Below are 24810 nucleotides of genomic sequence, written 5' to 3'. Positions count from 1 at the left end.
ATATAATCAAATTCTACTGAGTGACACACTAGTTTTGAATTGTTGGAATATTCTCTTAGTCATTTTCAAGTCATGAGGAGTGTGAATGACACAGAAGGTTGTGTTTAAAGAACAATTAGATAGCTGTGCTCACTGTGAGCACTGCTGGCTGCCAGGCTCAGACAGGGTCCTACACAACTTCCTCACTTTCCACTGACTTTCAGGCTGCAACAAATAAACATCTGTGAAAATTGAAACCAAGGGCAGCATGAGCTGATGTGTACAATGTGTCCTTGCCTACATACCACTGTGGAGAGGTCTCTGAATGTTCTACATGAAAATTTATCTTTTCAAACTCCCTCCAGGCTTTTCTATTGCACATATTCACAGGAACAATCTTTGTCTAAAAGCTACATACATTCAAATTACATGGTAGCTCATGTTGTACCTTGCTCTCATCCTCACAGTATTAGGCCTGTTCAGTGAATTATTACCACCATATTAATACAAGTAAGAAACTAAGCTTTGCTTCTACCCATGTTAAGCACTCTCTAATAAAGGTAAACTCAATTAAAATAGGCCAGACTGCAATAAAATAAAAGTCAAGATGGACTATTACCTTTTAATGGAGAAAAAGAGACTGTGAGTAGGAATCCAATTAGATGGGTTTAACTGAATATAAGCATTATATTATACTAAGAGGTTAAAATAAGCTATCCAGTATATGACACACAATCTCTTGAAACATCTTTGCCAGGGTGCTGAAGGAGACTAAAACTGGCTCAGCTTTACACTACTGCTCTGTACGCAGTCCATGAAGGCAGAAAACTGTATTTAAGAAGTAGATTATCAAGTCATAGAAAAATTCTGGTGTTTTTCCAGCTCCAGCAATACAACCATTGAAGCTTTGCTGCCTTACCTAGTCAAGAGATATGGAAAAGAGGGAGTCACTAAAAATTTTGTTTCTCTGCAGCTCATGTAGTTTTTACTACAGGAGCATCTCCTCAGAGAATGAGAGTCCCTTAAAATGGTCCTGTCCTGGCAAGAGAAGCAGCAAGTCCCAGTCTCCAGATTTACTACCCTGCCCTGCTGAGATCTCCAGCCTTCCTTTGACTTCAGCTGGCATGAAAAGGCAGGATGCTGTCTCTCTTCTACAGGGACTAAAGAGATATTTACCCCACAAGTCTTCACCATACAAGTGTGGGATGTAAAACATAGAATGGGAAACCTTGGCTCAGGGACAGCTATTTTAGCATTTACTAAAATGCTAAAATCTACATCTCTTTTCCCCATTAAAAGAACCTGAGTTTTGAAAACACCACAGTGATCAGAATAAGGGAGGAAAAAAGCAAGATGTAATTTTCCTATTGGTGATCTATTTTGGACCTGCTATGTCAGGTAAGTGTTAAGACCTATAGAACAAATATGTAAGCTCAGGCCCAGACACTGCTATGTGAGTGTCTATTCAACATCTATACCTCTCTTCACTGTGCTATGCTGTCAGAAATTCTTAGGGAAAACACCACATCCTCCACAAACCCCAAAGGTGATTAGTATGTCCTCCACACCTTTCAAATTTTGTTACCATGTCATTTCTCCTTCAGTGCCTCACCAGAGATCTGCCTGCCACCTCCTCTGCAGATCCTGGAAGTGGGATCACTCCAGATTTTACACACAAGTCCTACTCCTCTGAACTTTCAGAATCAAAACTGGCATTTGGATTTTCCTGGTAAGCATTTGAGAGTTTGAATAACTTGCAACTAGACAGATTACTTCTGTTTCTATCCTCCTTTCACTTTTGCGTTTACTCATCTCCTGATTTTTTTTCTGTTATAGGTCTCTTACCTTCCAACTATTTCTTCTAAGCATACAGTCACAATTTCAAGCCATGTCTTCAGTCTATGGGATGAGTTAGAAAAAGGTTATTTAGCTATGAGATTATCTCCACTTGAAATTGTGGAGAAGATGTAGGAACATGACAGGTCGATTAACAAAAATAAAAAGCCAGACAGAACCCAAAAGTACAAAACAAAAATCAAGCCCTTCTTTGTCAACTCACATTGACTTGGGAATCAGACAATGGATATGCAGCTCAAAGGCAGATATGACAAACTCAGTTTCTCCTAAAAATCAGACATTAACCTTAGAATCTCATCAGGTGATTGCAGTGACACTAAACATTAAAAAAGTGAATGCAGAAATTATTCTTATATTGTCAAAAAGAAATTCACTGCTACCGTATGGAGAGTGGAGGATTTCAATAAAATATATTGAGCTACCCCCATTGAAATCACAGTGTTATCCATTTGTCTTCTGAAATGAAAATGAATAAAAATCAGTATTTGTAGTAAAATTGTATTGAAAAGTTTATGCCTACATTAAAATGTAGGGCATGAGAGAAGACACCACATTCTGATTAAACAACATTCAAGACAGCTTTTGTGCCATGGTAATTCTTCATGGTAATTACATGTAATTATATATTAAAACAGGATGGGAAGAGGACAAAGTATTTCAGACTTAACATGTAATATTAGTACTCCTTGTTAGTGCAGTACTGCTGGTACTATATTCAACAACTGCCCTGTTTTCCATCACTTTAGAAAGGTTTTATTCACACTGAACTGTGCTATACTTTGAACTGATATGTCAACATGCAAGGAAAAAAGAGTAAATATTGTGATTTAAATTAAAAAAAACCCCAAAACTCACAACCTAAAAACCTGTTGCCTCTTCTCTCCTGTAGGCTGGCTGTTGTCTAATAACTAATTTTATTCCAGATCTTCAAAGTCAAGCAGGAATTTTTTCTGGGACAGCATGTCCTAATTAAATTTATTTGTGGCGGCCCATTTTTAAAGATTCAAATTAAACATTTTTTTGGTAGCTGAATGACAATTTCCAAATTAATTTATTAAGCAAGGAGAGTTCTCTGTGGACAATAACTGGAACCTCTGTAAAACAGTATTGACAAACACTAAAATGTAACCTATGCTTCCCAAATTTAGCTATGAATGAGGTATGCAAAATCACCCTGTTTTTGAGTGACAACTGAGAAAAATGACTCAGTTTCACATGAGAACTCATAGAGCAAGACCCTTCTTCTAAAAACTTCCCTAGCTGAATTCCAATCACAGTCAGGAGTGAGCATATACAGTAGCAAACCATGTGTTGCAGAATATCATAACACAGGAAAACTTAAAACTTTTTTTTTTTTTTTTTCTCCTCTTTCTAAACATCAGGGAAACCATAGCATGGTTTGCTTGTTGACAGGAATGGAAGAGGATTTAGTAAAATGCTCTTTGGAAGCCCTTGGTATAAAACCAGCCTGTAAGAGGATACCTACTAAAAAATTAAAAATCTAAAGTTTGAAATTCTGAGTCCCTTATGGAAAGAGTTAAAAAAGTTAAGGCATAGAAATAGGATACAGAGTAATTTCTGAAGTAACAGCAGTATTCTTGTTAGCATATGCATTTAACAATTGTGAGTCTGTAAACAATGGACTCAATATCCTGGTCCCAAACTGGGAATTCAAAATTTACAATGGGGCATTTTATTGAGTTTTTAAGTACTAAAAATCAGTTTTGCTTTGCTTTAGGTTTTATTAAAAAGTTTTCAGTTACAACAGTCTTTCAACTTTTTGGCAACCATGGGAAACCTTAGGACTCATGAATATTAGCTATGAAAATTCATGTAAGATTTCATATCAATCCAGATTGTTACATCTTTGTTTTAAAGCAACAAAAGGAGAATGATTGAACATATTAAAGGATCAAATAATAAAATCTAAGTTAAAACTAAAATTTAAAATATTTCAGTCACTAGAAAGGTATCATTTCTTACTGCTAGTTACTTAGGAGACAACTTGAGAGTCAAGTAGAATTTGGGCCTAAGGACAAATTCATACCAGTATGTACTAAATTGATACCAGCAGAATGATAATGTGCATTTTATACTCAAATCCATACTTCAGGAACAAACATGAAAAACTTAAATTGTTTAAGATGTACGAATGAATTACAGTGGTGGAGATGAAAACAGCTGTGAAAATATGACTAAAAATAAAATCTTTGAATGACAAGCGTGTATCATTGCATTCTCTCCCTGGTATATTGTCAGTCAAACACAAATAATATCCACAATTCCTCTGTGATTTCTGATACAATATTCAACTTACTTCTTTTATGATCAAATTTTCTTAAAATGCTCTGTGGTAGCAAAGACCCTGAAGCAAGCCCACATCTCCTGGCACTCAGGACAGACTGCTCACAGGTTCCTAGCAACCTTCATGTTCATGTTGCTTCCTGATAAACTGATAGGATTTTTGTAACTCCTTTGTTGAAGGACTATATGGAAGGCAATCCCACATACAACCAACTGTTAACAGGCCTCCATGAGACTTTCAAAGATGTTATCAAACACCATGTAAGGGCTTTTATCTGTTTTGTTACCATTTGTTAAGGAGGAAGCCTCACTCATTCTGAGAGCTGATGAACAAAACACACTTTTGAAGGCTCTGCCTCTATACCAACTTGTCACTTATACCTTGGAGAGAAAGGGCTTTTGTTTTCAAAGTACAAAGCCCAAAGCCTTGCCAAGCAGTTCCACCAGGGATCCAAAGGCATCCCAACAGTAAATAACCTGACAGAAACTTGTATGAGAGATGTCATTTCTGGAGTTACTGCCTCCTGCATGGCTCCTGTCAGTAGCACCACGCAGGTGGCAAGGACCACACAGCCCAGCCCACACTGACCCCAACATCTCCTCCTGATTATCCTTCCCAGGGCCTGCCCTCTCTGCTCTGAAAGAGCTTACCATAAGACACACAGTGCCACATCTCAGACTTGGCAAGTTTGGGGTGGAGCATTTTAATATGTACTGCTGCATGAACAGCTCACTGTGGCTTTGTCATAAATTAAAACCCATTACAGACCAATATAATCAACTCAACTCTGCTTTATTTACAGGAATAAATGTTTTCATGCCAACCTAACATCTCACAGGTAATGACAAAATTTCCCAAAATGATGGTGATGCCTAAGTATTTAAATATTTAACAATTTCTTATATTACATTTTTCAAACATGTCAATATTACTTGCCCCAAATAAGATATTTCATAAGAAATCAGAGCACCCTGCTCTGACCGACTGACATGCTGTTCTTCATCAAGTTATTTGACTTATTTTACAGTGATTTTCCTTTACTATGATTCAGCTCAGGAGAGAAAACCATTAAAAAATAAAATTAGACTGGGTTTGTACTAATTGCATCAATATCCAGTTGTAGTACCTAAATTCAGTTCCCTGAGTAAAAAAAATACCACCTGAGAATGACAGATAGAGATTAAGAATAGTAGTGAACAGTATTGAAACACTACAAATAAAACAATTTTCCTTAGAAGTTCATGATAGAGTACTTGAAATCAGGGGACATAACACTTTAATTAAGAAGTTAAAATATTATAATGCTCATTTATAAACATTAAAAAGAGACATAAAAATAATGTGGTAAAATAATCAAAAATATTTCCAATAATCTTAAATACTCTCAAAAGTTTAGACAAGGTAATGAAAATATCCACAAGGTCTTGACCAGAATATACATTACCCCTCTTAAAATAAATTATATGTTTTAAAGAAATTCTTCTCTAAGAGGAGCCAATCTGTTTTCGAAAGGAAATATTTCTATTGTGATATTTCTTAGTAACTAAAATCCTTTCAGTAGTTGTGTTGATTTCAGGGCCAGGAGCTGTCTGTTCTAATCACCTCAAAGAGAATTTGTCACCCTGGTTTTTCTGAGTTTTTTAAAGCCTTTTGATTGTTTATAAGATGGAGTCAGACTTTTTAGCTACTGTACAATATTAGGAGCAGTTTCTGCCTTTTCTCACACATGTAACATAAACAAATCCTTTGTTTTTCATTCTCTGTCCTCTGTTTGCATATTTCTAACCTGAAAACAACTGTAACTAACAGCTGGGCTGGCCATTCGGCTGGGAGGTGATAACTCCAGAAGCCAATCCACAGCCAGACCCACAAATGTATAAAAAGTAAGAAATAAACACGCAGAGGGGCTCTCGGCCTTGGCTCAGCCTTGGGCTCTCTCGGCGGAACATCTCTGCCCTGCAAATCTCTCGTCTCTGTGTGATTGCTTTGCGTGCCCGATCACAAGAATTCACAGAGCAGATCCTAAAACACTTCAGCATTACTCTTTATATATTCCAGTTTTGAGCACAACCCAATTTGCCAACATAGCTAGACTTGAGAAGAAGATAAATTTAGGATCAATTTACACTTAAACAAGCAGATCTACTTGGATCAAGCTTCATTAGACACCCAAAACCAAAAACAAACAAACAAACAACAAAGAATTCTTAAGGCTATGGTTTATGGTTGAAACTCTCCTGGCTAATCTGGTCATGAAAGCACCACGTCTCACAAATTCACATGCTCTGCTGATGCTCTCACAGTTAAATAAAAGGCACACCTAAGATATTAAGCAATGTGTTCAGAGTTAAAAGCTTTTACCTTTTCATAAAGTCTTCTTTAGGAGAAAAAAATGCAGAAGTGTTCAAAAGGTATCTCTCCCACATATAAAGGAAGTAGAACGATGTGTCATTTTTACAGTTTTTTACAGTGTTTTACAGTGATTTTTATGTCCTAGTTATTAAAAAATAAGTTTTTAAATAACAACCACCTGTACAATGTTTTTAAGTCTTCAGAGCAGAAAGCATGCATCCCAAAGTATTAAAAATGCCAACAGAGCTCCCCAGTGTTGCCTTAACAAAGGAAAGTTCCAAACAGTTACAAAGTAAAACAATGTAAAATGACAAGGTTAATGGTGCTTTTAAAACAAAACCAGCCAACCAAGAAAGATGAACCACAGATTTGTACTTAGTGTGACACTGATTCCGCAAATGTCACAGAAAGGTCAACAATACAGACAATTATATAAAAAAAGGCAGTATCTCAACAGGCAATAATTGAAAGGCTTTTAAGATTGTCTGATTATTTTAATATTATCTGACATTTTTAATGCAAAAAAAGTTAACAAATATAAACCAGAACTTCAGACTGGAATTACTAAACAATACTGCTGTACAGGGTGTTTTTGGTGGTGAATCCTTACAGAATCCAGAAGTGAGTATGAAGTAATCACTATTATTAATTCATAATATATGCAAATTATGAAGTTACTTTACTGTAAACAGTGATAGGGTTTAGTCAGGTGGCAGCTTAACACACTCTGCCTAAGGTGCATAACATCAGTTTTATCATGGATTTGAAAAGAAGAAAACAATAAAAAAATCCCAAGCCTTACAGATCCACTCTCTTCTGATCCTCCTAGGAAACACCAATAACTGGTTATGTTAATCTTTAGGTGTGATGCTCATTCAACCAAAATAAATTCTAGTTATTAAATTTGCATTGAGTATTTTTCAAAACCACATATTTACCCTCTAGAACTAATACATATTCTCCATGTTATGAAGAAGTGGGCTTTTTTTTCCCCCAGAACTGATTCAAGAACAAGTAATTCAAGAGATTCCAGAGGAAAATTAAAGACTGCTTAGCTCTTGTCAGCATTTAGCAGACAAACAGTGCTTCTAGAAAGTCCAAGTAGGCAAACTTTATCTCATGCCAGACCTAGTCAAAAGTATTAGATACAGTGGCTCTAGATCTTATAACATGCATTATTTCACTCTCTAAATTTGCATAACCACCACCAAGAATTAAAACTGATCATGTCATTAAAGATGACTTCAAGGGCCCAGAAGAAGCCTTTATCAGTGTCAGTAAGTTCACCCTGGTGTATTGCATCCTGTGGCTTCCCACTCTGTGGGAAAGGTTCTCCATATGCTAAGAGCTCCCCTTCTTCTTACTCCCCATTGAAATTCATGATTTTATGCAAAAACAAAACTATGTACAGCAGAGACAAAGGTGTCAGAGACCTGAGACTTCAGGATTTAAAGCACCAACCAGATCAGCCTGGGTCCTTAAGAATCTGATCTTCCTAAAAGCACACATAATATACAGAATAACAGAGTGAAATTTTAACAGCGACATCAACTATTTAAGCTTCACTCGCTCTTTTTCTTAGCAGCGCAGTGTGATATGGTGCAGCTAATGCTCTGTGACAAGTTTTGCCTGGTGCAAATTCCTCCCAGGAAGACCTCATAGCCTATTTCTCCTCACGGCAAATTTTAAGCAAATTAAACTGATAACCATGTCTTGAAAAACAATCCTGAGGACAGCATTGCTGATAGGACCCCCAGAGGGACACGGTCCGTGTCAGCAGGCCAGCATGACAGGTCACAGGCAGTGTGGTACTGCAGAGGGACGTGCTGTGCATCGCAGGCATCAAGGAGATGAGGGAGCCAGCCAAGCCTCGGGGGAAAGCAGGATGCCAATTAAATGGCAACGAGATCTCTGCCAGCCAGAGAGGCACAGGCAGCCCTGAAGGGTCCTGACCCCCACCTCAGGCAGCTGCAGAGAGGGCAGCACGGCCAGACCACGGGCCACTGCTTGGCACCTTGGGGAACACAACACACAGATCGCTCTCATGAGTTTCCTCAAGTTCCGGTGAACAACAGCTGGTGCAAAAGCTGCCAGGGATGTTTCTGCACTGCTCAGGCGACTGAGCTTTAAGAGAAGTGCAGCTCTGGCCACTGTTTGGCCTCTTGACCTGAAGCAAGTGTCCCTGCCTCAGCTTTGTCCTGCAGCAACAGGGGACTGGCACTGGAGATCAGGGCTCATGAATAATGTGCTGCATTACCCAGACACTTTTTCAGTGCCATAAGCAACAGGACAACAAAAAAGCTAAAATCAAGACATTATGATTTAGAGTAACCAAGAAAGTGAAACATTTTTCACAGCAAGGGGCTGAAGAGGGATCAGTGGTGCAACACTAGGTCCTGACAGATACCAGGCATGGACAAATTTGGCAAACTTGTCAGAGAATACTCAGCTTGGAATCAGATAACCACAGGAGGTAACAAAATGTTATAACAGGATTAAAGTTCAGCAAGTTTTAATCCTATTTTGTATTAAAGACAGAGAAAAACCTGTAACAAGAACAATTTACTAATGGAAAGTAAATCAGCTCTCATCCAGGGTTTAAGTGCACAGCATTTTGTGTACAACTTCTGGTTGACTTAAAGTGAGGGTGGATGTTAATCTTATGCAGAAAGGACCACAAGGATGTGTCACCCTATACCTTCAAGTAATGTATTCATTTCTGTAAGGCTAAAAGAAGCAAAAGCACACAGAAAAGCAGATCTGTTTCAGCAGATATGGGGCATATAATGCAGGGAAGCAACCACCTCTTGCAGAAAAATGCCCACCCATACAGGAAAACAATTTCCAACTTAAAAGGAAAAAAGGAATAATAATGCTAGATCCTTCCTCTTCTTACCAACCCAGCTCAATATAATTTAACAAATACTAAATTTTAATCACAGGTTTAGTTTTTAATTATCTCTCACAGATAAACACTCATAGAGTCTTCCTCTGTCTTAATTATTTTGATTATTTCTAACAGCAATAAACAAAAAGTATTCTCACATAAATCAGATTCTTGGACAAAAGAAACTAAAGTTTATATGAATTTGTCTACTTTTCCCAGAAAATTTCCCTTCAAATGAGGAGTGATAGAGAAAATAGCATTATGGAAGACAGGCAACATTTTTTGCTTATCCTGGCTCCTTCTGAGGCCAGGGGTAAGAAATGGCACTACCTCAGTCCTCTAAGGTTTTGACTTTGCATACAAGAGTAAATTTCCATCCTGTGCTTACCAGACAAAAGCTAATTAATAAACAGCAAACCATGAGGCACAACTTTTCACAGCTGACAGGCAAGATTAAATCAAGAAAAGATAATTCCTACATGAATTCCTGCCGTTATCAAAAATCTTCAGACTAAGCCTTGCCATCACTGTTTAAACTGGAACTAAGATAAAAGCACTCACATCCATTAAATGGGACCATTTCAAGACACATGCAAACATTTGGTTCTTCTCCTAACAAGAGGCAACATATCTTAGCAGGAAAACAAAGTACAATTATAAGCTTAAGCAGTGCTTTCCAGCTCATTCTTTTTAAAATTAAATGCATATGTACCCTAATTCAACATTAATCATAATCAATATCATACAGGAGGTCATATAAACAGCATTTAAAAAGCACTTCTCTGAAGAAAAATAAAAACAAACAAAACCCACAAACCCCAAAATAAATAAAATTAAAAACAAAACAGCAAGAGAAACTCATCCAAACTCTGCTTCTCATTGCAGCAGCTCTCTGCTGGAAGCACTGCGGTGCAAGGCTGACTGGGTGACATTGGCTCAATCTCACACACATCTTTCCAGGTCTAATTAGGTTTAAAAAGTGATGTCCAGATTTCAAACACATTTTTAAAACACTCTCCAAGCTGATTTAAGCAAAGAGGTCATTGTTTTCCTTCAATTTTATTTATTTTGTTAACACAGCCTCTCAGCTGGAAAAAAAGAAAATGGTATAATTCTTTCTGGGTTGTTGGGAGAGCCTGATATTCCTTAATACTGCTGTTTAGACACAGCTGAACTCTTTCCTGAGTTTACTCAACAAACAGAGGCTCTTTGTTGCACTCAGCTGCAAGAAAAACAACAAACAAGGATGTCCTTACCCACCACAGGCTAAGAGCCATGTTTTAAATGAGCTTAGAGATTCCTAGTGTGGAAGCACATCCAAACACACTACCCCCAAGAAGTAACCATATGGAACACCGATGGGCCCTCTCATATCTGACAGGCTCCTGGGATGGCACAAAGCAGCATTACCATTGCATAGAGACAACAGGCCAGCTCACAAACAAAATACTTCAAATCATAACCCTTCATAGCACGAGAACAGACCTGGGTCAAACCTTCCCATTCCTCATGGGCCCACGGACAGTACAGCAAGTCCCTGCTGCTCTGCTACATGAGCAGGTCAGACAGAGAAACTTTCCCCCAGGTGAGGATTCCCGGGTCTCACAGAACATCCCCGTGTTTTCAGCAAACCCTCCTGCTGGTGGACACTGCTTCCATGGCAGGGGTGGCACTTGTGATGAATGCACACGTGCAGATATTGCTTGTCCTTATGCAGTTCCTGTACTACAGGGTACTACCTCAAGAAGGTATGAACACTTCTGGTATTTCTGTGACTAAATCTTCCCAAGATACAACAGCAATTGAAGAGAGAGAGAGCAACAAAAGACAGGTGGAAAGAAATGTCACTGATCCGTGCAGACTGGGCTTCAGTGATATTTCCCAGGTGTGGAACTTCTCTAACAGACAGCTATTTTCCAAAACTTGTAAAATGACAGTGAATACTTTGTAATTCACAATTGCTCCATCCCACTACAGCAAAAGGTAAAACCACAGAGCCAGAGCTTTACAAAGTTAAACTTCATGAAAATAATTTAGTTTTAGTTTCCAGGCCCCCTCCACCCCAAAAAATTACTGTCTCCAGGTGAATCCACATTGCAGATGCGGGATTATTAAAAGTTAGTTTTGATGCCAGCTGCTATTTTTAAGCATCTCTGTAAGTCTTAGATTTGGGCGGCCCACAGTGAGCTCTCATGCAACACTGATATAATTTTAACAGGAGAAAAAATGGCTACAAAATTAGGAAGTGTCTGATAATTTTACAAAACTAGCCATGTAAGGATTAAGCAGGACATATGAAAATTACCAGTAATGCTAAGATTAAACATGATTGTGCTTTTATATTGATGATAAAACCAAATATGGAAGTTTATTAATTGATGTATGCACATATATACATACTTCTGTGTAAAGTGGTATTTTATTCCACATAAATAGACCAGCTATGAATATCTATTGTGTGTGTTTAACAGTAGCACAAATTACACAATAGGAGATAGAAATTATACACGAATGAGAGGATATATTGCATCTATAAAGGAAATGTATTCATTCATTACAACTTATCATGTAAGTATAAATATTTAATATGGATAAATATGAATATGATCTCTAAAATATAATACATTTAATCTAACTGTAGATAGAGATATTTACACTTCCACATGTAAGTGAAGAAAAGTTAACTGTCCAAAAATTGATAGTGAAGGAAAACATACCTCCTAATAATACAGAATGATCAAAGCTGCAGAAGGCTCTCACACAAGTGTGGAAAGTTGAATTACAAGAGAAATCCACTGCCTATAAACATAAAGTGATGCATTACAAAAATACACACACACAACCACAATCACATATAATCAGACTTGGGCTCTGTACCAGCTTGTAAGAATGGCATTTCAGAGTAATCAAAAACAGCTATCTGAAAATGCCTCCTTGATGTCCAGCAGCAGAGAAAAATCTCTTAGTTTTGGCAATGAGACAGAGTGGCAGGAGATTTAATGGGAAAAGATTTTGATAGCAAACCAAGAATCCTCAAAATGTGACTTTATGACAGCAGCTCGAATTCTGGTTGTTGTTTGTTTTACACCATTACAGAGAACTAGAAAAGACATTAGGGCAAATTACATGGATGCTCAAAGATTATACTGTGACTTTTATATTGAAAAAGTATCTTTCATCATGAAAGAGAAATGCACACAGAGTGGCTAGAGCAGAGATCCATAAAATCAAAGATATGAAAGACAAATTGAGGCTCACAAACTAGAGACCATTTAATAAAATTTCTGATAAGTCTCAAATGCAAGTAACAGATTTTTACAGAAGCTTTACAGCTTTGTGCAATTCATTATCACAACATACTCTGAAGGTCAAATGCTAAAAATGAGGATTACAGAAGGCAGTAAAGCATAAATCATTAAATACTATGAATGTGTTTCATATATTGAAGACTGTCAACTTATTCTCTTCTTGTAGTCTTGCCACACATTCTTTTCTACTGGAGAACTGTCCTTCAGAAATATTACACAGGTAACTAATGACTGTTAGCTTTAAAATGGTTATTTAAATAATTTACTAACAGATGTCCTTTTGAATTATTAATTTCTCTTGGAAGTCTATAAAGCCTTATAATGAGACTAGTTAAATAAATGTTTTAGCTGTGACCTGAGGCAGAATTTTTTCCAAACAGCATCCTTCAGCTGATGAAGCTAGAATCTCAGTTCTTCCTGGTATTGTAACCCTCTTTTGGAGTACGTGAAAGAATTCTCTACTCATTAGCACATATTTCCATTTATATTTCCAAAAGAAAGTCTCCTTTTTTCATGAGGAAGAAGCAAACAAAAATGACAGAAGTTAATTTTTAAAATGCCTCACAAATTGATTTTACCCAAAGTCACTGTTCTCACACTACACGCGCTGAATTGCAACTGCCTGACATGCTTAAACTGTGGTTCAGTCCATATAAGGACATTACATTAGGAAACTGCTTGTAGGGCTAACCATGGTATTACACAGAAAAAAAAAAAAAAAAACAAACCACCACACTTTAAAAAAGTTAAAAATAGGAAAAAAAAGAAAATCACAGGAGTTAAGCAACAAAAAGATTCTAATTACATTAGCTGAATAGTTTGATTTTACTTTTACATTATTACAGTAAGTCTTGATAGTCTTCATTGTTTGTACTTATTTGGCAATTAGGACAGAAATAAATAGGAAAGGGCTTTTGTTTCATCAGTAGCACTTATATGACAAGTTATGCCTCAAACATACACGAAGATTCAGATGGGAGGCATGCAATATCACTGATACCCATGAGTAAAACTTCTGCTCTGATACAAAGAACTGACAATAGAAAGTTGATTGGAGCAAAACTGTGAAAAATACTTGCTCTTTTCCCCAAGTAAGTTTGCTTCAAATTAACCTCCAAGTTCACTAGGCAGCTAGGTCACCAAACCTGCTGCTAACATGACAGAGTTAAGATGCTGTCTTCACGTCTTGATAAGCTTCTTTTGGAAAAGTGAAGAAAAAAGTGGTAGTCCCAAGTGTTCATAAAAACTAGAGTGGGGTAGGCAAAACGGTATCTGAGAACCACTAAATTTTTCTAATGCAGGCCCACAAAACTACATTTGTTACCATCTGCTACTTGGAAGAGGTTTGCCTAGAAAGCTGTGTGATTTAACGTATTGCAAATGGTGTAAAAAGAATAGAAAAGTGGACAAAGAGGACCCCATCTAGAGTAAAGTTTTAAAATGCCTTTGGTATCAGCAGATCAGATCATGCCATTATTTTCTGTGTGCTGGATGATTTCTACACCCGCCTTCCTCAGTTTTCAAGTGGTCTTTGTACATGCTCACGGGAAACTTGTAAAGCCTCACTAAGCCAGCATGTAAAACCCTGAATTACAACAGAATACTAGCAGTAGCCAGTGCCAAAAATCCCAAGTAGAAATCTTCTTTTTGAACACTACAGGTGTTATATAGGTGTCATCTATATAAGAAAAACAGATCATAGGCCATTCTTTTATGCTGAAATCTTAGCAAATAAGAGCTGTTGGGACTTAGTAGAGGATTTTGAAAGGCCTGGAAAAATTGAGAGGGCAATCTAGATCAGCAAAAGAAAACCTGCAGTAACTAAGGGTAAATACCTCTTCTTTCTCAAACATTTTTGCATTCTGGAGGCCATCTATCCACTTGGGAAAAACAGAGTCATGACAGTAGTTAAAAAAACAATACACCAGGTCACATCACTAGTAGGCATCCTCAATGTCATGCTTTTACTAATGCTACTAACATATCTATATCTATAGCTATATATTTAATTAAGAATAGACTGAAATTTCCATAAATCTTTCAGACCCAGAAGTCAGACAATCTGTGTCTTCTGTGATGATCAGGTAATAGCACAATGGGCAAAGGATCTGGACTGTGATCTGTTTTCTAAGAAACTGTAGCATATTAACATAGCTGAAGGCAGAGCACAAGCAAAACACTATTGGAGACCTGTGACCAATCAAAGCAGGAGCACTTTGCAACACAGTATCAGTCCTGTAATGTTCTTAATCTTTTTAAAAGAAAAATAATGTCTTACTTCTGAAATACTCAATTCCATCACTGAAAAAAGTAACAAAACATTAAAAATCAGCAGGAAGCACTTTTCAGACATACAATATCTTTTTAATGCACACATACCTGGCTAAATGCAAGTAGAGCCTCCTCAGTTCTTACACAGATAAAATTATAACGGACTTCACTTAAAACTCTCAGATGAAGAAATAAAGCAGCCTCTAACTCAGGTGTACATTTAATATATGAGTTCTTGGCATGAGATTAACTCAGTGTCCAAACCTCAATATTTACATGCATAGAAAGAACTTTACAAGATTTTTCCTTCAGCCCAGTTTCTAAAGTCCCAGTTCAAAAATATAGGTCAAGTTACCTACTGCCTCCAAACTTTCTCAAAGTCAGCTCAAATAGTGCAAGCCTGACCCATTTTGAGTGGGGTCTTCAAAACTAGTGAAATAAATTAATCAGGTGGCTACATCATTTTTCAATAAATATTTTCTTTTCTGCATTAAAGTTCTTGCATATTAAATATAATAGCATTTCAGTTCCATATTCTGAGATTGATGTGAAAAACTCACAGGCATTTGGGACTCACTAGTCAGCTCAAGGTAGATTAGTGTCTTAAGTGTTTTATTTAATAATCCCTAGAGTAAACAAGTAGTAATATAAAGGTTGAGCACAACAGAAAAATCATTATTTTTTCTGATCACTATCCATTAGTTTCATTGAAGAAAAACAGAAACATAGAAAATCAGAATATATAAATTTACTATTATAATGTAATTACTATAGTAATTCCTTCTTTTGAGGATCTAAACAATGATAATTCTTTAACTCAATTCTAGTATCTTCTTTTAATAGTACTTGAAACAGAAGAATGGAGAGCAGTTGTGGGCAAACATTTTTTACTTAGTAAAACTGACCCATACACTATCCCATGCGTGAATGTCCACTGGAAAATAATCTTCTTGCAAATTTCATCCAAAGCATTTTAGTAAAAGGAAAGCTATTTCTGCACTACAAGTCAACTTTAAAATAGCTCCATTCTTACTATTAAACAATATTATTCTGAAATATTCTTATGAGGCTTTTTTGGTGATTTGTTGCCTTTTTTTGGCTAAGCCTTCTTAAATCCAAAGCAACTGTCATTGCAGCAAAAGGTGGCATATATTAGTCCTCTCTAGAAATTTCTGCTAATGCATTTCAAAGTGTAATTTCAGGTACTAGTAAAGTGAATTTCTTAATATACCCACCACAGATTTTCTCTGAGGATAACTACTATGAGAAATTCAAGAGAAGTCCATTGATAAGAAGAGCTGCTCGGGTAAAAGGACTTTTATAGCCTGAGATCTGCTATCTATAATCTTGGCACTTTGATCTCTCAGAATATGAACTAATGTACATGGAATGTAGCTCATTATTAATAGTTAAATATCTTTAAATGGAGAAGCTTTGAAGACCACTTCCAAAATCAACAGCTTGCATTTATATAGGGCTTCCATTTTCAAGGGCAGTGGTACATGGCCCCTGAATCATACATGTGCACAGGTACATAGAGACTTCTATTTGCATTCAAATGCATTACTAAGATTAGAAATATGTATCTATTTCAAAATAAATATAAATGCATAATCTATCAGCTTACATTTAGTTTTTGAGACTTCAATATATAAGGCTAGGTGATAGTCCAAAGTTTAATCACAGATATCAATGCAGTTGTATCAATTAATTGTGGAGAACATCGTCCAGTGCTCTCTGCAGAAAATGTTGTATCAGAAGATGACTTCTGTGCAGAAAATAAACAAAACAGCCTTCATTTTTTAACAGTTTCTGAAAATAAGGGGGGGAAACTATCTTTTACAGAGGAATCTTGGACAAAATACTGTTTGCACTATTTCACTTAATACAGGATACACTTTTTAGTCAATTCAGATCTTCACAGACATAATTCTGTTGAAAACTCTCAGGTAAGACCCTTAAAAATTTCTGCCAGGTTATTTTTAAATGAGATATAGAGACCAGAGACTTTATACCAGACAAAATAAACAAAATAATCAATTAAAGACAAAAATAAAAAAGATCCATTCAAAGATTTCTGATTTAGCAAGCAGCACTAGTTCCCTTTCATTAAAATTGAATATGCTTGCTATGCAATATTCCAAAGGTACATTGTATTGTAATTTACCTCTTCCACTTGCACTTCTCCAAATGCACAAATTAAATTTCACCAAAATATCTAAGGAAAAGGGTCAAGACAGAAAAGAATTTACCATATTAAAAACAAACAAACAAAAAACCGCACCAACCTCTCTAAACAAACATACCTTAACCTTTTCCTAAACACCAGCAAAATCCTTCCAGCACTGAAGCAAAAGGGACCTTTAATACCAACTTTAACACTGTTGGATATAATCTCTCTAACTAGGGATAGATGAAACAAGCCAGATTTATTATTTATTTAAATAACTAACCTTTTAGCAGTTTATCTGGTCTTTTTAGACATTACACCTATGTAAAAGATTATTTTTCCATAATTACTGTAAAAGCCTTCCACAATCCAACATTTGCAGGATTGCATCCTATTTCCAAGTGTAATGACCCTCAAAATCCAAGATTGATTTTGGCTTTATTCTGATCAATACTAATCTCCAAGATATATTTGACTTCGCACTGACCTAAACAAAAAGGTCACTATCTGTGTATTAGTCAATCTCTAAAACATTTATTAAATTAATTTCAGAGACCACAAAAGGTATATTGTTACAACTGTTTCTATCTGGGATTTCTATCCATCATCCTTAGTAAGATTTACATGCAACTGATAATCCACACCATCACATTGTCACTGTAGTGCATTTCTCAAAACGTCTTGAGCCGTCCTCAATTATTTTAAGATTTTTTTTTTTTTAATCCAATTGGAGGAACACCACCATATTATATACTTACTGAACTACTGGAATCCAATGTTACATATATTAAAGTCAGTGGGAGAATACATCTCCCTTCAGTGACAAAACTGAACTCGACTCGGGCGGAATAAAAAATACTGCATTTATACTTTGGGTCCCCCTGAAAGCAAAGCAGGAGAAACATTTTCAACCAAAGTACTTTGACCAGCACATTTTTAAAAGAAACTTCGCAGCACCCAGAAGCGTATTTCTATTATGCTTATTTATTAAAAATACATATTTCTGATTAGCTTTTTTATTATATTAGTTAATTTCAAAGTAGGACTATAAAAACTATGCATGCATTAAGGCAGCGGATAACATTAAAAAATTGTTATTGACTGATCTGGGGTAGGCTTCTCCGCACTTTTATTTTCTCTCCTCAAACAAACAAAAAAATTATCAAGCTTAGAAAAACAGAAAGAAAAGAGAAAGATCAATAAATATAGGATATAATTAATAGTTTTTAAAATTAAGATTAGTAAATTAATTTAATGCTTCTTTTGTTCTTGTTACAAAATGTAATTTTGCCTCCCAAGTACATTAAAAATTTCAGTAGAATTATCTGCATTTCTGATAGATAATACAATTTAATCTTATCACAGTAAAGACCCCATATAGTAAATTATTTGAGACAAGAACCATGTGTTTATTTTCTTCTTCAGACAATTTACCTTAAATTAAATAATTTTACAACCTAGCTGAAATTTTAAGCTAAAATAATTCTAAAGATTCCATGAAATTTCTGTCCAAAAGTATTATTAAAAACCAAGCCCTTGTAAGTTACCCATGTATATTTCAATACAATTCTATTAGACCTTACGCACTTAGTATTTTCACCCAGCAGACACAAAAACTTAAAACTCAAATTTAAGCTTTCCCTGCCCATGAAGTTGCTGATACCAAAAGACGTATGAGTAGGCAGAATAAAGTGAATAGTAAGCAAAAGGGAGAAGTTACTTAAATAAAAATAAAATCAAAAGAGCGAACAGTAATCAAGACTAAGGATGCAAAAAGCCAGAGAGGAGGCAAATAATTCCATAAACATAATGAAAAAAATCATCCAAGTTTCCTAGCCATGACATAAATATGGGTCTCACAGTTATTTTCACTCTGGCCATTTTCGCCCCTGAACATGTCCCTATTTCAAACTCAACTGTTTGATGACTTTTGGATTTCCACTTCCATACTGCTACTACCACCACTGGTCTTGGGCCAAGGAAGAGAAAGAGACTTACCTTCTCCAGCTGGAATCTACTTAAAATTACTCATGCATAGTATCTTTCTACTAAATAAAACTATGTTAGAAGTAAACCTTTTTCTACCTAAAAAAGTAGTCCCAAAATGTACAGGTTACCTAAGTACCCTCTGAGGGACAGAGTAGCATTTGCCAAACGTTGACATCCTGACTTGAAGCATGAAGGGTACAGCACATACTCTGCTAATGGATTCATGCAAAAGACATCTCTAAGGAACAACAGAGAGCTAAACAGAAGCCCGTGTTATTATCTGAAATGTGAGTAGTTCCACCAGAGATGCTGGCATGCCACACAAAAGAAAAATTACCCTCTCTTATGCACAACACAAAATAAGAGACAAAAAAGCCAACAAGATTCACCAGACTAATGCTCTTCTAAACTTGTCTTTTATTTTAAAATTCTGTCATTTTTAGCAGAACTTCAGCTCCATAAACTACTACATTCACTTTCCTCACTGCCCTTGGAATGTGAGGGTGACAGCAGAATATCTAAAAATGTCCACATTGCCCATTTTTTCATATTCCTTTACAAAATGGCTCATTTGAAAACATTTTGAATATTATGTGTTTTCAGAAGAAATTTGTAAGATTGTGTAAGGCCATTCAGAGGAAGAGCCAGATCTAAGCACAGGCTGAGGTGTAAGAGAGCAGAAGAGATTTATGTCCCACTTCAGACAGCCCAGAAGGCTGCTGAAGCAAAGGCAAAAGAATCAAGAATAAAAAAGCAGGCTGCACACAATGCAGCTTTATCCTGCTAAGGAGCAACAACAAGCAGCTTAAAGCTGACGTAGAAGAACACTCACTCAAGAGGGTTGAACATTGGCAAGCACCAAAAAAGAATTAAGAGATTCTGAAGCTTCACTATAAACAGCCTGCAAGAGAGCTGGACTGGCATGCTACATTTAAAGCCTTGACAGAAGCTAAATGCAAACACTCCCTGGGCACAGATAATCCCTTCTGGAAAAACAGACAAACTCCATCTCAAAACTTCTGCACTACTTCCCAACCACTTTTTGCTGCCACCTGGAACCTGTGTGTTCCAACAGGAGAATGTTCTCCAAATTTCTGCAAGACAATTTTTCAAGGGTAGTACTCAGTTGTTCTCCTGGCAGCAATGTCCTTTACTAAAAGCCTCTGCTTCCCTTCTGTTGCTAATCTCCTGAGTTTGAAGATGGAGTCCATGTCCTACATTGTTGTTGTGTATTATTTGGGTTTATATTGTATTTCATTTTTATATTGGGTTTTGTAATGGTTTCTTCTGTACCCCCCTGTTCCCCTGGAACATGTATCATCCTGAAATTCGTCCCCGCTCCTTTTCCCCGCCCATTCTCCCACACTGGAATGTAATCCAACTCTGTTCCACTCCCACCTTATCCCTGATTGGGATGCGGCTTGTCCTCACCTCTAGCCCCTTTCCCCTGCAGGGATAAAAGCCAGCAAAGCATACGGAAAAGCTTCTTGGCTCTGGGAGGGGGAGAGGGACAGGGCTCTGGACCTTTTGGGGGCACGATCACAGAAGAAAGACTGAATAGAGCCTGGATTCCCCCCAAATCAAGTGCAGACCTTTCCTTTTGCCATCAGCAAAGGCTTGATCTCTCTAAAGGAAAAGATTCACAGTGGCTCTGGGATCTTTAGGGCCCTGGGAAAAATCCTTCCAACTGTGGTTTGTCTCTCAAGCTAGCCAAGGCAAAAATGGAGCTGGGGGGCTCCGAGAGAGAAAGACACCACACTACATATCTTTCATTTCACTTCATCAAACAAATCAGAACCTCTTTTATCTCCTAATGACCTATTACCCCTTTACAGCACCTGACCCATTCACACCTGAAGATGAGTGATGCTCTCATCATAAATTAGTGCGAGTTTATACTACTATTTTCTATCAGTTCTTTCAGAACCCTCTCTACACAGGCATCATAAGGTTAGATTTTGCTTTTCCCACTGCTACTTTACTTTAACCATCCAGATGAATATTTCCTCTATTTCTCCCCAAATTTCTATCACAGAACAAGTCTTATCTAGGTTATATATTCATATATGAATGAGGACCAATGAATTAATTACAGCATCATTCAAAGACCTTCTACTTCAGCAACTTGGAAATGAGCATCTTTGCCAAATATACAACAGAGGATATAAGGACAACTGTGGAAGGAGAGACTTGGTTTTCATACATAAATTTCAAGAAAGGTACTATATATCCACATACCACCAGTCAATCATATGGAAGTTAAAGTGGATACTCATATTATAAAAGTAATTTTCTACTTCTAATATGCAAATTATTTCCAAGTGGTCTAATACACACAATTAAGAAAAACTGGCCTGCTGATACCAAAATTTAAATGGCAAATTGACTCTAATGTAAAATTGCCCATGGTCTGTGAATTGAAATAAATGTGAGAAGCACTTCTTATATTATTTGGGCACCTTCCTTGCATGTGGTAATTTGAGTGGAGGGCACAGTTCTGACAGGCATTCTATGCTTATGATAAACTAACAGCTCAAAGAAGATATTGAATATATTTATCTCATGAATAGTTTTGCTTCTGAAAGGAAGAGTAACTTTTGCATCAGCACAATCCATCATAGCAGACTGAAACCTATGATCTATGTGAGTACTAGTATTCTAGTTCATCTTTTCCTGCATCTCCTTTACAAGACATTTAATCCTGGTTTCAGCCTCTGTCAGGTAAAAGTCTCAAGCACAGAAGAAAGTAAATGAAGAAGCAAGAATTTTTTTCATATTGATAAAGTAAGAAATTCTAGGATATCATTTATATTATCTACACATTCACTTGTCAGTCTAATGAAATAGAGCTGGAGAAGGTAGACTGCTATGGATAAAAATCAATTTAATATAGTTTTGCAGCTGTTAAAACAAAAACTAAAATTGTTTCTTTTCCTGATTACATTCCAAATACATTTGGGATATTGATTAACTATCCATTAAGTGTGATAAACCAATACTTGCACCTTTAAAGTTTAAAGCAGTCAGGAAGACATAAATGAAAAGGTATTTCACCCTACATACACTGACCTAAGGAATTATAAAGAATGGAAAGGATGAGAGTTTACTACTTCAACTGAATTCTTTAATTCAATAAAATTTTTAGTATCAAGTACAATCTAGTAATTAAAGTTATCCCTTTCTCTACTGTCCACTTTAATGTTTCAATAGGATCCAAATGAAACTTTGTTGTTCTCTTGTGGATTTGGATGGAGGGCCTAATGCAGCAATCCTAGATCCCTGCCCCCAACTCTTATGGCCAACTGTGACAGACACACTGCATATGACTGCTGTAATATATGGTACTCTGTGTAATATATAGCCTATAGAAGTACTATGTCACTATATCATTTTGTCAGCCTCCCACTACTCCCCCTTGTCATAAAATGCACAATGTGGGAAGATAAATGTGGAATCCAAGTGCCTAACCACAGCTGGAATTTCTGGTATTTCGACTTACCCAGGAAAATTAAATATAAAATATCAGAAATAATGTGGTAGTTGCTAAAGATGCTCTAAATCCCTTATTTTACAAAGGCAAGCACCTGACAATATTACGACTTAATCTGTTCAAAGGAGACAAAGTAGTGATGAATTAGAGCCCATACCATCTCACCAGAAAACTTGCATTACTCCAGATTAGAGCCAAAAAAACAATGAAAAATCTGATAACTTAACAAAAAGAAACATCGCAACAGTTGTTCTGAATCTCAAGTCAGAACAGGTCTCACAAAATTAACCAGTCACATAAATCTGGATTTTTAAAGAAAGTCTGAAATTATTGTCTATTATATCAATGGCCTTAAGAAAAAGCAAGTCATTCCAAAATAAAGCCAGCAGTCTAGCTGAAACAGGCACAAGTCATGGACATCTTGCGCCTAAGAAAATCACCTGCTCCCAAAGCACAGCATGATGTCCTCAAGCAACTTTCATAACATTTGTCCCTGACTGTCTTCCAGATGCTCTCAAAGAGACCTCTTAGAAAAAATAGCATTTTCAATAGTCTTCGGAAAAGAGAAGTCAGGAAAAGACAAGATAGGTCCTGTGACCTATACATAAGCAGCAAATTATTTTAATATGTTATATTACATGCATTAATACTAAAGGATGATCTGTTCAGTTTTTAGAAAGTGGACATTTTAATGAAGTATGAGTCTGTTAAACCAACTTTCTTCAGTGCAGCTTCTTTAAACTTAGTGCTGATTTATAAATTGTTAAATGCAGCCACATCAGATATTTCACTCAGAATTAAGCCTTCCAGTTCGTGTTAGACAGGATTATAGGTTATGTGTATAGTTCATACAACACGGAAAGCCACAACCCAGAACCACTTTTCTCAGGTTCCATAATAACACAGATTTACATTTCTCTTAGGCTGAGTTATTAAAAGGAAACACCCATGACTTGAATTTAACTTTATGCCAATAGCCTTTACTACAAGAGCTACTTTCTTTTTTAATTATACCTTGTTCTTTACACTCCTTTTGGTTGTTTAAGAGAGCTCCAGAAGTCATCTAACCGTATGCGATATAAGATTGTCCCCATTCCCTCTGGTCTCTTTTCAGATGCCTCTTCGCTACTCTTGCAACATCAGCCTCGCTGGTCCCGTTACAAAACGCAGCATTCGCACGTCAACACCAGCGCTGAGCGCTTCCAGGCGCGGAGCGTGGGTTTAAAGGGCGCAACTACAACCCTGCTCCTGTGACCCGCACAAATTAAGCTGACAGACGAGATTTTTTTTTTTTTTTCTTTTTTTTTTTTTTTTTCCCCCCTTAAAATTGCAATTATTTGTTTTCACAAAGCGCCCTGACAGTTTTAGTCCCGGGCCAAAGGCTCGCTCACGGGGCGCTGGGCAAACCCTCTCTGACAGCTTTTTTACTTTTTATAGCCATGGCTTCACGTCACGCCTCTTTGTTTTGCCTCCCCACCAAGAGCGTACCCACAGCCAAGCGGCCGCTCTGAAAGTGCTAAACTCTGCGTGACACCGACAAGAACCCCGAGCAAACACTTCTGCCCGCCGCCCTCCCGGCTCCTTCGCAACTCCACGTCGGGAACAGCCGCACGGGCTGCCAGAACGCGGCACCTCCCAGGCGGTCGCAGCCGCGCAAGGTCCCGCTGTGACTGAGCCGGGCGGCGCGGAGGGGGCCGAGAGGAGGGCGCAGGTGAGAGCCCGGCTCCGCGGCCGCCCGCAAGCAACTCCCCGCCCCATCCCCGCACCTCCCTGCGGCGGCTCCGCGCCCCCGCAGCCGCCCGGGAGGACGAGCCCGGGGAGGGCAGGCGCTCCCCCGGAGCAAGAGGACGCCGCCCGCCCGCCGCACTCACCGCCCCTCGCCGCTCCGCTGCCCGCGCTGGGACGCGCCGGGACGCGGCGGAGGCAGCTCCCTCCCTCCCTCCTTCCCTCCCTCCTGCGGCGGGGCGGAGGCTGCGCGCCCCCGGTGCCCCGCGCCGCCCACGCTGCCTTCCGCGGCCCTTCGCCCGCCCCCCGGCATCACGCGGCCGCCCCTCCCCGGGAGCCGGCGGCTCCATCCGCAATGCAGCTGCGGCCGCCCTCTCCTCCTTCTCCCGTCTCTCCTCCTCCTCCCGGCCCCTGCGGGCACCTGCCCGCTGCCCCGCGGGTGCGGGAATACGATCAATACGATCTGCGCGCCCGGGG

At 37.8% G+C, this 24810-nt stretch overlaps 1 protein-coding gene across 1 annotated transcript in view; it reads right to left on the bottom strand.

The window, feature by feature from the left end:
* Positions 1 to 24512, bottom strand: part of THSD7A (thrombospondin type 1 domain containing 7A) — a 275932-nt gene extending 251420 nt beyond the window's left edge. The window contains exon 1 of the mRNA XM_058421741.1: positions 24480 to 24512. The gene's annotated coding sequence lies outside the window, so the exon portion shown is untranslated. The remainder of the gene's footprint in view (positions 1 to 24479) is intronic.
* Positions 24513 to 24810: the final 298 nt, after the last annotated feature.

The sequence above is a fragment of the Hirundo rustica genome, chromosome 1 (assembly GCF_015227805.2).
Source record: "Hirundo rustica isolate bHirRus1 chromosome 1, bHirRus1.pri.v3, whole genome shotgun sequence".
NCBI classification, from domain to species: Eukaryota; Metazoa; Chordata; class Aves; order Passeriformes; family Hirundinidae; genus Hirundo; species Hirundo rustica.
Note: the sequence above shows the minus strand (reverse complement) of the source record. Positions and strands in the feature narration are given on the sequence as shown.